This window comes from Scylla paramamosain, chromosome 20 (genome assembly GCF_035594125.1).
Source record: "Scylla paramamosain isolate STU-SP2022 chromosome 20, ASM3559412v1, whole genome shotgun sequence".
Lineage (NCBI taxonomy): Eukaryota > Metazoa > Arthropoda > Malacostraca > Decapoda > Portunidae > Scylla > Scylla paramamosain.
In genome coordinates this window covers 969,748-981,747 of record NC_087170.1, presented here as the reverse complement: position 1 = coordinate 981,747, position 12,000 = coordinate 969,748, and the positions used below count along the sequence as shown (strand labels likewise).

General features: G+C 40.9%; 1 protein-coding gene across 6 annotated transcripts in view; it reads right to left on the bottom strand.

Annotated features, from left to right (window-relative positions):
• Nucleotides 1–202: 202 nt before the first annotated feature.
• LOC135110156 (uncharacterized) overlaps nt 203–12,000 on the bottom strand; it is an 85,880-nt gene continuing 74,082 nt past the window's right edge. For 4 of the 6 annotated variants that reach the window (XR_010273098.1, XR_010273100.1, XR_010273099.1 and 1 more), the window contains 3 exons: nt 9,705–9,856; nt 3,185–3,289; nt 203–859 (listed from right to left, as the gene is read on the bottom strand). The gene's annotated coding sequence lies outside the window, so the exon portion shown is untranslated. The remainder of the gene's footprint in view (nt 860–3,184; nt 3,290–9,704; nt 9,857–12,000) is intronic. The other 2 variants (XR_010273101.1, XM_064022130.1) reach the window with 1 other exon arrangement.

The following is a 12,000-nucleotide window of genomic DNA, read 5'->3' as shown; positions in this document are numbered from 1 at the left end:
ACTTTTAAGATACCACTTGCACATAGAAGCCCCGTCCCAGCGACTCCAGTGTCGGCTGGGATGGGGCTTCTATGTGCAAATGGTATCTTAAACTTAGTTTAGTAGCCAATCCTGACTTTTTTTTTTACCTTGGGGGCATGACCTGTACTCCCAGAAAGACTATTTGCCAAAGATATTATTGACATGGCATAAATAACTATCATTATGTTCAAGATGGTATACTGAATGTTTATTGTTTTAATGTGAATGTTGAGTGAATAAATACACAACAATAATATAAACATGGCACTTTTTTTCCTTATTACTGAAGTGCTGGAATGTACAAAACTTATCCCAAGCCTGAATGAAGGTGGTGGTGGTGGTTGTTGAGTACAGAAGAGAAGGACTTGCTACATTCTTCCTTCCCAGACTGGAGTGGACTGGAGAACTCTTGCAGCAGGGCCTGGGAGCAACAACACTTGCCAATTCTTATGTCCTTGCGTCAACTTGCGTGAGGAGCAACCTCTTCTTTGTGAAACTGCCTGCAGCTCTCGTGCCTCCACAAGTGTTGAAGGTTGCCTGTCGGTCCCGCCATGACTTGAAGGGAATTTTACGTGTTCTTCCTGCTTGAAATTCTTGACACACTCTTCTTACTGCAACTTGACTCTTCCCTGATTGCTTTGTCCCAACGATACTTAATACCTCTTGTGGGGCTTGAAGGTGGTGACGCTCTGCCTCTTTTTCCTGGTGAAGCTTGACTCCCTGATTGCAATGGAGTACATTGGGCCTGGCGTGACAACACTGTTTAATAACCAGGTGCTGGTAGAGATTCCTGTGGGCTGTTCATGGGATGATGAAGTGGAAGCTGCACACTTCACACCTACAAGGAAAACAGACCATTAGTTCCTAGATACATGAAGCTTGTTGTATGTGTTGTGATTCCTTGTAATGTGTTTGATAACTGATTCCCTACAAAACTAAGACTACACAAAATATATGATGGGAAAATGGAGGAAGCATGACAAGCACTGCATGGTATGGAACTGTGCTGAGATTTAATATGAAATATGGCTAAATTCCATACTGTCATATTCAAGAAACAAAAATTGAAAGAAAGGAAAGCACCGGGTAGAGAAAATCTGAAAAGTATTGTTACGAAAGCACAAACCTCAGCACTCCCGTAGACGCCCACAATTCCCCGACAGTCAGGACAGCACTCGGGAACACCAGCAGGCTAGACAAGAGATGCTAAGGGTACCACGTCCCACGTGATTCACGCACAGCCAGACAGAGCGGGTAGACAAACAGTGGGCAACACTTTCTTCCTTTACTAGTTCCGTTAGTTACAGGCAGTTACAGACACAGGCAGGGACAGTCAAACTCTTCAGGCTCACGCAACAGGCACTCGGCACGGAGGACACGCAAAGACAAGTTATCCAGAGCGGGGCCAACAACACACTGCCCAGTCACTGCAGTCACGCGACTTCTCTCCCGCCATCCATGCACCACTGCCAGACACCAGGCACAGCTGACACACACACACGCACGTCACACACTCAATCCCACAGAAAGAAATAAAGGCAACTTAGACTAAACAACAATAATACCCGGGCGTTACAGTATGGCAGTATAACGTTTGAAGCTGAGAAATGCGCGTTTGATAAATACGTCCCTATTATAATTTAAAGGCAAAAATTTGAAGGATGATGCAGAATAGAAGAAAACACCAGATAGAAGAAATTTGCATGGCATCACAGATATTTCAATGGCATGACAGTTAATACACAAGTTTGAAAGATGAACCTGATTAAATATTTCTGTATCTCTGTGCTCATGAAGAACACAAATAAAAAACTTACAATTTGAAAAGAAGAGTCATTTTAAACTTTGATCCGTACCTTTTAAGTTTATTAATTTTATTCATAGTCAGTTTATGGTTCCAGAGAAACAACAATTTCAAATCTAGCCTATCTTTTTGAAACCCACTGTATAATGAACACGTCATTATAAGGGAAAGAATTTTGTAGCCAAATACATGAGGAAATATTATACAAGAAAATATTTATCAGATGAATAACAAATTAGGAAAAGAACTATCTGAAATAGGCCAACTTTCAGGTGAACTGGATAAAAAAAAAAATAAATAAATAAAATAAATAAATAAATAAGTAGTTTAATAGAACAAAGCAGTATTAGAAAAGTCTAATGCAAATTTAGAATGGAAATGTGTGTGTGTGTGTGTGTGTTTGAGAAGGGGTTATGTCTTTTTGAGTGCATGACCATTGTTTTGGCTGCCTGACTAGGTTTTTGAGTGTCACCAGATTTTTGAGTGCATCACCAGTTTTTTGAGTGCATCACCAATTTTTTTGAGTGCATCACCAGTATTTTTGAGTTCATCACCAGTATTCTGAGTGCCACCAGTTTCCTTGTGCCACCAGTTTTTTTTTTTTTTTTTTTTTTTGAGTGTCATCAGTATTTTCTGCATGAGAGTGCGTGGGTGTGCATATAGCGTTATTAAAGGTAGGTAAGTAGGTAGGTGTGTGTGTGTGTGTGTGTGTGTGTGTGTGTGTGTGTGTGATAATGAATAAAGGAAAATAATGACCAATCGTAGTTCACAAGCCAACTGCTACTCAGCACAGCGAATAAGCAGAGGGACCACAAAATAGCAGCCACGGACACACCAATCCAACATGATTTTACGTGCTTATATAATATAATCTTAAATTCACTTCCTTAATTATCACCTCAGTAAGCTTAATCAGACGTCAATCACCTGGACAAACAAGCAACCAACTTACCATCTGGTCAGCATACTTCTCTCACCTGACAAGTTAAATCACTTTACCTGCAGTCTAATCACCCTTGCAGCTTATTCCCTCGCAAAATGCTAAACTTCTATAACTTCCCATCTGATCAGCATATTCATCTCTCCCCTGATAAGCTTAACTACTTAAGTGTTGTAATCACCATCTGTTCAACCTAATCACACCTACCAACCTCACCTGGTCAACCTATATCAGCTCAAGCTAATCACATTACCTTACGTGGCTTACCTAATCCCCATACCTGGACAAACCTAACCCAATCACACCTATCCATTCTAATCCTCAAGTCTTCAACCTAATCATTCACAATCTCACGGGTTACACATTAATTCCACGCACTGAATAATAATTTAACATTCTTTTCATTACCAAACTCTTACCTTCACTCCTTCACCGCCTCCTTCAGGCTTCCGCCACGAGACCGCCGCACCTCGACCTCTCTCTCTCGCTGCGAGTCGTGGAAGGGACCGAGCAGGGCCGCCAGGCTGAAGGAAAACGAGACAATGATCCCTATTTTGAAACACTTCTGCGCCGCACCTCCACTAAACTAATAAGACTCTAAATGAAATTGCTCAGGTTTTCAAAGATGTTTTCATGGTTCTAGTGACAGATTAACACGATTTTTGTATTATTAACAGAAGAAACGCATTTGAGAACCCGGCTAATCATCTCTGTGGCATTCGAAAAAAGAAAAAAATGGTGAGACAACAAATGAAGCGTTTCAGAATACGTAGCTATACTTGTAATATAAGTTCTTTTTCTATCGCTGGTATTAATTTGTGTGCGTTCGTATGATTGCTGGCTTGTATAAGTAAAGTTATGGATTGTTTTGAGAGTTTTGTTAAAAATATCGATGTTTTTTAAAGTTTGTAATTAACGAGTGTGAATGATTGTAAGTCTCTCTCTCTCTCTCTCTCTCTCTCTCTCTCTCTCTCTCTGACTAAATATTATTCGCATGTAAGATGAACTCCCAAAATATAAGAGTACGATAAGTAAATTGATTCGGAATTAAAAGAAGTTTCTGAGAGATTATGAATGAGTGCCAGACCCGTGAACGAGACGACACAATGATTACTGGATTAATATACGTACTACACAGTTTCCTTAATAGATCAAAAGACGAAAAAGAAAAAAAAAAAAAAAGAAAAAAAAAACGTTATTAAGAAAGGTCATTTGATCTTAGAAAACTTATTATACTGATCAACTGATGATGATAATAACAGTGAAGGAAGGAAAATAGGAGGAGGAGGAGGAGAAAGTGCAGGTAATAATATAGCAAAAACGAGATAGTAAATAGTCATAGGAAGTGAAGGTAGTTGTAATAGTAGTAGTAGTAGTAGTAGTAGTGGTGCTGGTGATGTGATGGTGGTGGTGGTGATGGTAGTAGTAATGGTGGTGGTAGTATTATTATTATTATTATTAGTAGTAGTTGCCTTTGCTCTCACCACGACTGTTTTTGAGGCTACAGAGATGATTAGCTCCGTTTTCAGGCATTTTTCCTGGCTTTTTTTTTTTTTTTATTTACACAATTCAATTTTCTCCTTTTATATTAAATCGATGCTTTTCTTTTTTCCTGTTAATTATTGTGCTGTTGCAGATCGCGGAATAAAATAATGTTTCTTTTGATATGTTCATGTCTCGCTGCTCTCGTTATTCTTTTTTTTTTCTTTATCGCTTGTAAAGCATTGATAGTCTTTTTTGTTCTTTATTAACGTTTCAAATTACCAAGGACAATAATACTTTTTCATCTATTTACATTTTGTTGTTTTGTGACATTTAAATATTCAGACTTTTACTCCGTAGAGTAAAACATCGATGCTTCTTTTTCCTAACTAATAAAAAATGTTCTTTTGAATTGCTAAGTACATATGATAAAGATTTCTTCCAGTCACTTAAATTACTTAAATGTGTGTGTGTGTGTGTGTGTGTGTGTGTGTGTGTGTGTGTGTAGTAGAAGTAGTAGTAGTAGTAGTAGTAGTAGTAGTAGTAGTAGTAGTAGTAGTAGTAGTAGAAGTAGTAGTAGTAGTAGTAGCAGCCCTCCGCCATGATGGCGGAGGGCTGCTACTACATGCATGAAAATGCATGAAAATTAATTAATGCATGTAAATCTTACTTCTAATGCATGAAATCTTACTTTGTTTATTCATAAATTTTTAGGGTAATTTCAAGCATCATAAGCCATCACCTATACCTGTCGTCACTGCTAAGGGTACCGTACCGCCTTGTGTCCTTTCATGCGATTATTAGCATATGTACAAGGCGCGACATACCGAGGCTCAGGTAATACCAGCGGCGGTAAATTTAGTGCTAGAAATCAATAACCTGAGCCTGCCTCCAAAGAGCGCGGCGAGAGACCCTTCCCGCCGGGCCATCCTGGGAGGCTTAGCGACGCGTGACACACACACACACACACACACACCAAGCCATGCGTTACATCCCTTTGAGGAGGTGGTGGTGGTGCCCGCGGCGGCTCTCACCGGCAATAATGTTGGCGGCAGTATATGTTGAATAAGAGACAGACAGCCATTTGCAACAAGCCAAAAGCACTGAAATCCACTTTGCATTCAAAACATCAGAGTGACTCGAAGGCTACTAGACTCACAAGAGAAAAAGAAGTAGGAAAAGAAAAAAAATCTGCATGTAGTGTTTGAAAATGTAGCAGAGGAAAAGCTTTGAATCACGGTGGACAAAGACAGCTTAAGAATTGGGTGGAAAAAAAGCTTGCATGTACTCTCCTTGGTTTCACTTTTAACTTTAATTTTTTTTTTTTTTTTCATGGGAGAAGTTGTGTGATGGGAGGAAGTCGCATCAGACTGCACTCCTTTTCCCTCCATGTGCTCTGTAGCGGTGTTGTCTTGCTTGTTGTCCACTGTATACAAGGTGTAACGCGAGTTTCTGCAAATACTGAATGACATGAAGGAACGTGTAATTCTAAGTAGGAAATGTTCTATACACATATGCATTTTAAGGCTTTGTTTACCCGTTAGGTTAGAGGAGTTGAAAATGTATGGGACTCGCTAGTGCGCTGCTATGCGTGTGCTGACGTGACGGACAGACGGCTGCATTGCGCAGTCTCGGAGGTGCCACTTATTTAATCTTATTTTTTGCAGGCTGTGGAATATTGCAGTATCTTATAACAAGACAAATTATATAAAAAAGCACGTAATTTACCGATAAGTATTACACGACAACATTATTGCGGTGATTATAAGTACTCCTTTAAAATGCTACGTGGCATCATCACTCAGCTCTTTTCAAGGTCGCTCGGACTCGCTTCCCCCTCCTCCCTCGCTTTGATGATGCCACTTAGCATTTTACAGGAGAGAGAGAGAGAGAGAGAGAGAGAGAGAGAGAGAGAGAGAGAGAGAGAGAGAGAGAGAGAGAGAGAGACTTTGGCAGACAACCAACATCTGGGGGCTGCTGCACTGAGGTAATCATGAAGTGAATGAAAAAAAAAAAAAGAAATTCCCCTACCAGATACCAGATTCAGGAAATATATCTTTCACAATATTTTCCCGGTGAGGAACACGTGAGTGAGGAGCGCTCGCTCGGGGCTGTTCAGTGCAGGGACCAGACAGTGTTCTGAGTCAGAATAATACTATATACGTGTGCACTAGACTTGTATTGTGACACTCAATGACAAGAGTACGAAATGAATGAGTGGGTGACCAGCTTATAATTATGTACTACCTCACCCTGCTACACACACACACACACACACACACACACACACACACACAGATAGATAGATACGTGGTGTATTGACCATAACAAGTAATACAATAATAATCAGTTCATGACACATACTCTTGCCTACAAACTTTAGTATCACGATCCATCATGACACACACACACACACACACACACACACACACACACACAGTATATCTTAACACAATACATTTACCTCAAAGAACTATGGAGACCTTATACAAAGATCACTAAGAGATTGGTGGTGCCTCAGAGAAGCCCTGACCCTGCCTCAAGGAAACGGTTGCCTGCTTTATGACCCGAATCACGACAAGCAAAACCCGTGACAGCAACAACAGGAGTGACAGACAGCACGCGCCACACTTCATCCAGCGTTCCATGAATTCTGGAACGATATGTCAGGCTCTCTGCCTTCTATTTGAGTTGTGTTGTTTCAAGAGAGGAAAATCAAGACACTTCCGGGGCTACTCTGCCCTAATCCACTGGTAATTTTCCATGCAGTTGTTTGGGAAAGTGATAGCTAAGTGATATATATATTTTTTTTAAACTATTACGAGAGCTTCGGCTCCTTCACACGCATAAAGAGTAGCATGCTCACAGGAGCCAGACAACTTTGAGGCACTGCGTACTTGTCCACCAGGAGCCGATGGGGCCAAGAGTGTGAGTGATGTGTGGACAAGTATGTGGTGCTCTGTCTGGGCCACCCCTTGTGGGATTGCCGGCCTGGCATATAGATAGATAAATTGACCTACTTGTATACGTGTAGTATGTGTGCGGACAGGCACGAATGTAGGAAAACCACAGATATTACGATACTATAACAATGTCACAGTATTGTGTACGTACACAGCCACCAACATTAACCCAGCCACCGCCTTCTCCCGCCCCGTGTGCCCGTCCTTTCCGCTACTGCTAAGTGACTTTTGTCGAAGGTTTCACTTTTACTTTCAAATATCAACATGACTTTTTAATAGTCATGTATTTTTATCATCCGAAACCCATGTATATATTTTTTTCCTTATATTCATACATGTATCATCTATCAGTTCTATATTTTTGTTTTTGCTTATTTAGAAATATATACTTTTTCATAATTCATCTTCCATTCATAATTCATCTTTTTGGTAATCTGTCTGCACCTGTTTTTCTCCATCTTGCCCCCGGAGAGAGAATAAGAGCACATCACAGTAATTTTTCCTTTCCCTCCCTCCCTCATTTCTTTGCCCTCACAGTTTTCTCCCTCCCTCTCTTTTTCTCTCTCCTTCCCCTTTCCTCTTCCTGATCTAATCCATTCTCTCATAACATAGGAACATTCTAAGAAGATAAGGGACGCTGCAGGAAACCGTCAGGCCTACACGTGGCACTCCCTGTACTGTATGACCTGACTATGCTTCTAGTGAACCCTCCGTCTTTTTTTTCTTCCTTTTCATTCCTCGCGTACTAAAACCTTATGTATCCTTTGTTTTCTGAACTATTTCGTCTTCAGGCTCTTCCCAACCACAGCCCAGTAACCTTTGCTTTTTACTCCAGTAATATTTGTACCGCAAGAACTTCACATTATCACTGTGCGTTGTAACATTATTGCATAACAGGAGTAAACTGGTACAGAACACACATACAGTTAAGAACAGTCACACGGAGCGTGGGAGAAACACTTGGCTGGCTGGCAAGGAAAAAGAGAAGGAACAACAGCCTCATCTCTCCTTTCCCAGTCATGTAAGAATGTTCTGTGGTAAATAATTTGTTCCATTGGATGCACACTTAGCATATCTGAGGTGCTGCGGTGCAAGGGAAGTCTAGCTTGTCTTTTCTTGTCTTCTATCTCATACTTTTATACTTTCAGTTTTATCTTTTCCTTTGTGTAAAACAGTACAACATTGTGACCTAAAGGTGTGTTCTTTCTTCTTTTCCTTTGTGTTGCTTTGTGGCGGCGAGCCGCAACACTCGGGGGTATTGAAGGAAAAAGGAGCAAGGCACATAAAGGCAAGGCAGCGCCGACAAGACTCGCAACACGGGAACCTCTTCTATTCTACGTGGTTGATTTTTTAAATGGCAGTAAGACAAGCGGTATGTAGTGTGGGGTAGGGAGGGGCCTGCACGCTGCCAAAGCCTTGAATGGAGTTTGGAGTGGGGTAGGGTAGGAGGTTTTTCTATTCGACCGCTATGTTTAATCTTTTTCCCCTTTCTGGAACACATATATGCTAGTAAACCCCGTGGTCTCGTGCAGTGTGGAGAAGGCAGGGGCTTGCAGACCTCCTCCACGCTGCAAAGCCTCAGTGGAATGTGGAGAGGGGAGGGGCGTGCAGGCTTCCTCCACGGTGCAAGGTATTGGTGGAGTGTATGAGCACATCCGCTTTAAACTGCAGCAAGAGGCGGAGCAGCTGCCCGTTCATCGTGAGGAAGGAGTTGGTGGTCACCGCGGGAAACTACGAGTACTTATTAAGAGTTACTACTCTGTCATAATACGGCGTTACATCTTCTTAAAACAAGGGAAACGAGGCGCCAAGTAATGAAGATATTCTGAAGCGCATTGGTCTCTCGTAAGGACTATTTTCAATGGCTACAAAGATGACAAATCGTGTTCTTATGGGGGTTTCTCTCACTGATGATGCAGAATCCATCCTAAACTATAAATACAGTCATAAAAACACACTTGAACACCATAGTAACTTCCACTAGAGGCTATTAAAAGTTGCCAATATAAGATTCTGAGAAGTAACACTTCCTGCACAGGCGCGGCCAAGACAGCGCGACTCGGTGACACCTCAGGCAGCAGGGAGCCGCCACATTCTACGAAGCATGCAGAGCGTTAGAACAATATTGTGAAACACTTCTGCGCCGCACCTCCAATACATTCAAAAGCTCTAGTTGAAGTCACACGCGTTCCTAATGTGTCTTTACAGTTCTAGTGACAGATTAACAAGATTTCTATATTATTAACAGGAGAAGCACTCGTATGAACTCAGCTAATCATGTCTGTGGCCTTTAAAAATAGTCGTGGTGGGAGAGCAAAGCGTTTCTGAATACGGACCTGTTAAACTGTCACTAGCGTTATTAATCTGTCACTAGAACATAATAAAAAATAAATAAAAAAAAGAGAAACACCCTTAAAATCCGTGTCACTTCAAGTAGAGCCATATGAATGTATTGCACATGCGGTACGGATGTGTTTTTATATATTGCCCTTACGTGAGGCGCGTCCTTCCCAGCGATGGGCGGCTGCTACTCCCCTCAAAAGCCGCATAACCATCGCAGTAATGCCTTCGCTGGAAAGGCGATGTAATGACAGGAGGGCGCAGGGGATGGAGTGTGAAGGCCAGCAGCGCCTCGCAGTAGCCACACTGCCAATAAACAAAGGGATTTTCACCTTAAACCCAAAATTGGTAAACAAACACCAAACAGTTGCTTCAGATATTTCCATGCGTCGTGTTGGTGAGTCAATCTGTACTCGTAAAGTTCCATGTGCAATACTTCGTTATTTATCACTATTACTACTGCTGCTGGTGTGTACTACTACTACTATCACTGCTGCTGCTACTACTACTACTACTACTACTACTACTACTACTACTACTACTACTGTTTAACACTTCATGACAGTTAAGTAAAAATCATCCACAATTTCCACCTCAATAGTGATTTGTTCAGGCAGGAACTTTACATATTCGCATCCACTAAATCATAATTAATAAGCATTTAGCACCCACGAATAAATCCATTCATTTATACCCGATCAGTGTCAAATGTATTCTCCTCTTGGAAACAAATTACCCCATTGTTATTTACAGGAGGAGCTGAAAAGACAAGACCATAGTGGATATAAATACTCGTACCTGGGAACCATTAATCTGTGTATACTTCAAAACACGACTTCCATTCTCTATCCGTTCACACCTGACTTTATCAATCAAATGACTTGTACATGTCTTTACATAATAATAATAATAATAACAATAATAACAATAATAATAATAATAATAATAATAATAATAATAATAATAATAACAATAATAATAATAATCGGTTTATTAGGATATAGGCAGTAGAGAGAGAGAGAGAGAGAGAGAGAGAGAGAGAGAGAGAGAGAGAGAGAGAGAGAGAGAGAGAGAGAGAGAGAGAGAGAGAGAAACACAGAAACAGACAGACAAAGAAAGATTGCGTGTACTAGTATGTGTATATATTATGTATTAAAAAAAGTGTTAGAGGAAGAACATAAAAAAAAAAAAAAAACTTTCCTCGTTGCCTGGCGATGGATGACAAACAAATGGGACAGTTATGAAGGGATGCTGCGGGGGAGTATCAGGCCATGAAATACACGGCGGCCACCTCGAGGCTCTCGTGCTAATGAAAGTAAGTCCCGCCCGCCGCAACACAGTGTGCCATGAAAACCCGCGAGGAAAAATCCAAAAATACAACGTTAAATTTCAAGACCCAGGGGTGGAAAGGTGGAGCAGGTAAAGGCACCGCTGTTATAAGCACCACATGATTTTCCATGATGTTTTGTGTGTAAGATCGTCTCTTAGTCACTTTGTCATATCCTTTATACCACTTTAAAACCTCCATCAAATACTTTCTTAACCTTCTTATCGTATCCTGACATACTTTCTTAACCTTCTTATCGTATCCTGACTACTGTCTCTAAAAATTTTGCTTGTCGTCCATGTCATATTCCCAGTAGTCGGGGGCGTCAGGCCATACTCGTACATAGCACACACTCTCATCCACACTAATCCGGCCAAAGGCGTTCCAGACACAGGGATGCTTATTGTACTACGGCACGCTGTCTCGGGGCATCTTAGCGTTGCTGCCGGGTTACAAGACCACAACTCCGCGGTTTGTGTCACGTAGCTGCTCGTATTCTCTGCTGAAGAACAAAGGAATACAACGTGAAGGGAGGCACGCACAAGATGTCTTCGAGCGATAGGGTGTTTTCAGCTACACAAGCATTTGAAAGTAGATATAAATAAAATAAATAAATGAATGGTAAATGAAAAAAATAAAGGTGAATTAATAAAATGTCCTTGCTAATTATGTTCTAAAGGTATTTTACTCTATTTTAACATTGTTATTTTTAGTATTATGCGTGAAAGGAGCCGGACTGGGGCACAAAAACACCGGGGAAGGAGAGATGTCCATTAATTTATCGCTCTTTCTTAAAGAAAAGAAAAACTTAACTCAACAAGAGGTTGTTTTGGTCCGGTGACTTTTCTCTCCCCTTCCCTCATTATTTTTCTCTGAGTCACAATTTTTTCACTTGTACTCACATGATCTAGGACTTGAAAGTGTCATCCTTTTGTCTAAAACTTTCCTCCTTCCAGTTTCCTACTCGCTTCTCTCACCCACAGTCTCTTAGGTTCTACTTTCACTTACTCCAAGACTAGACAGAATGTTTTTTTTTTTTTTGTTTGGTCCAACATATTTCTCCGCTTCTCGTTTTCTTCTTACTTCTCTCACTCACAAAGTCACAATCACTCAATTTCCATCT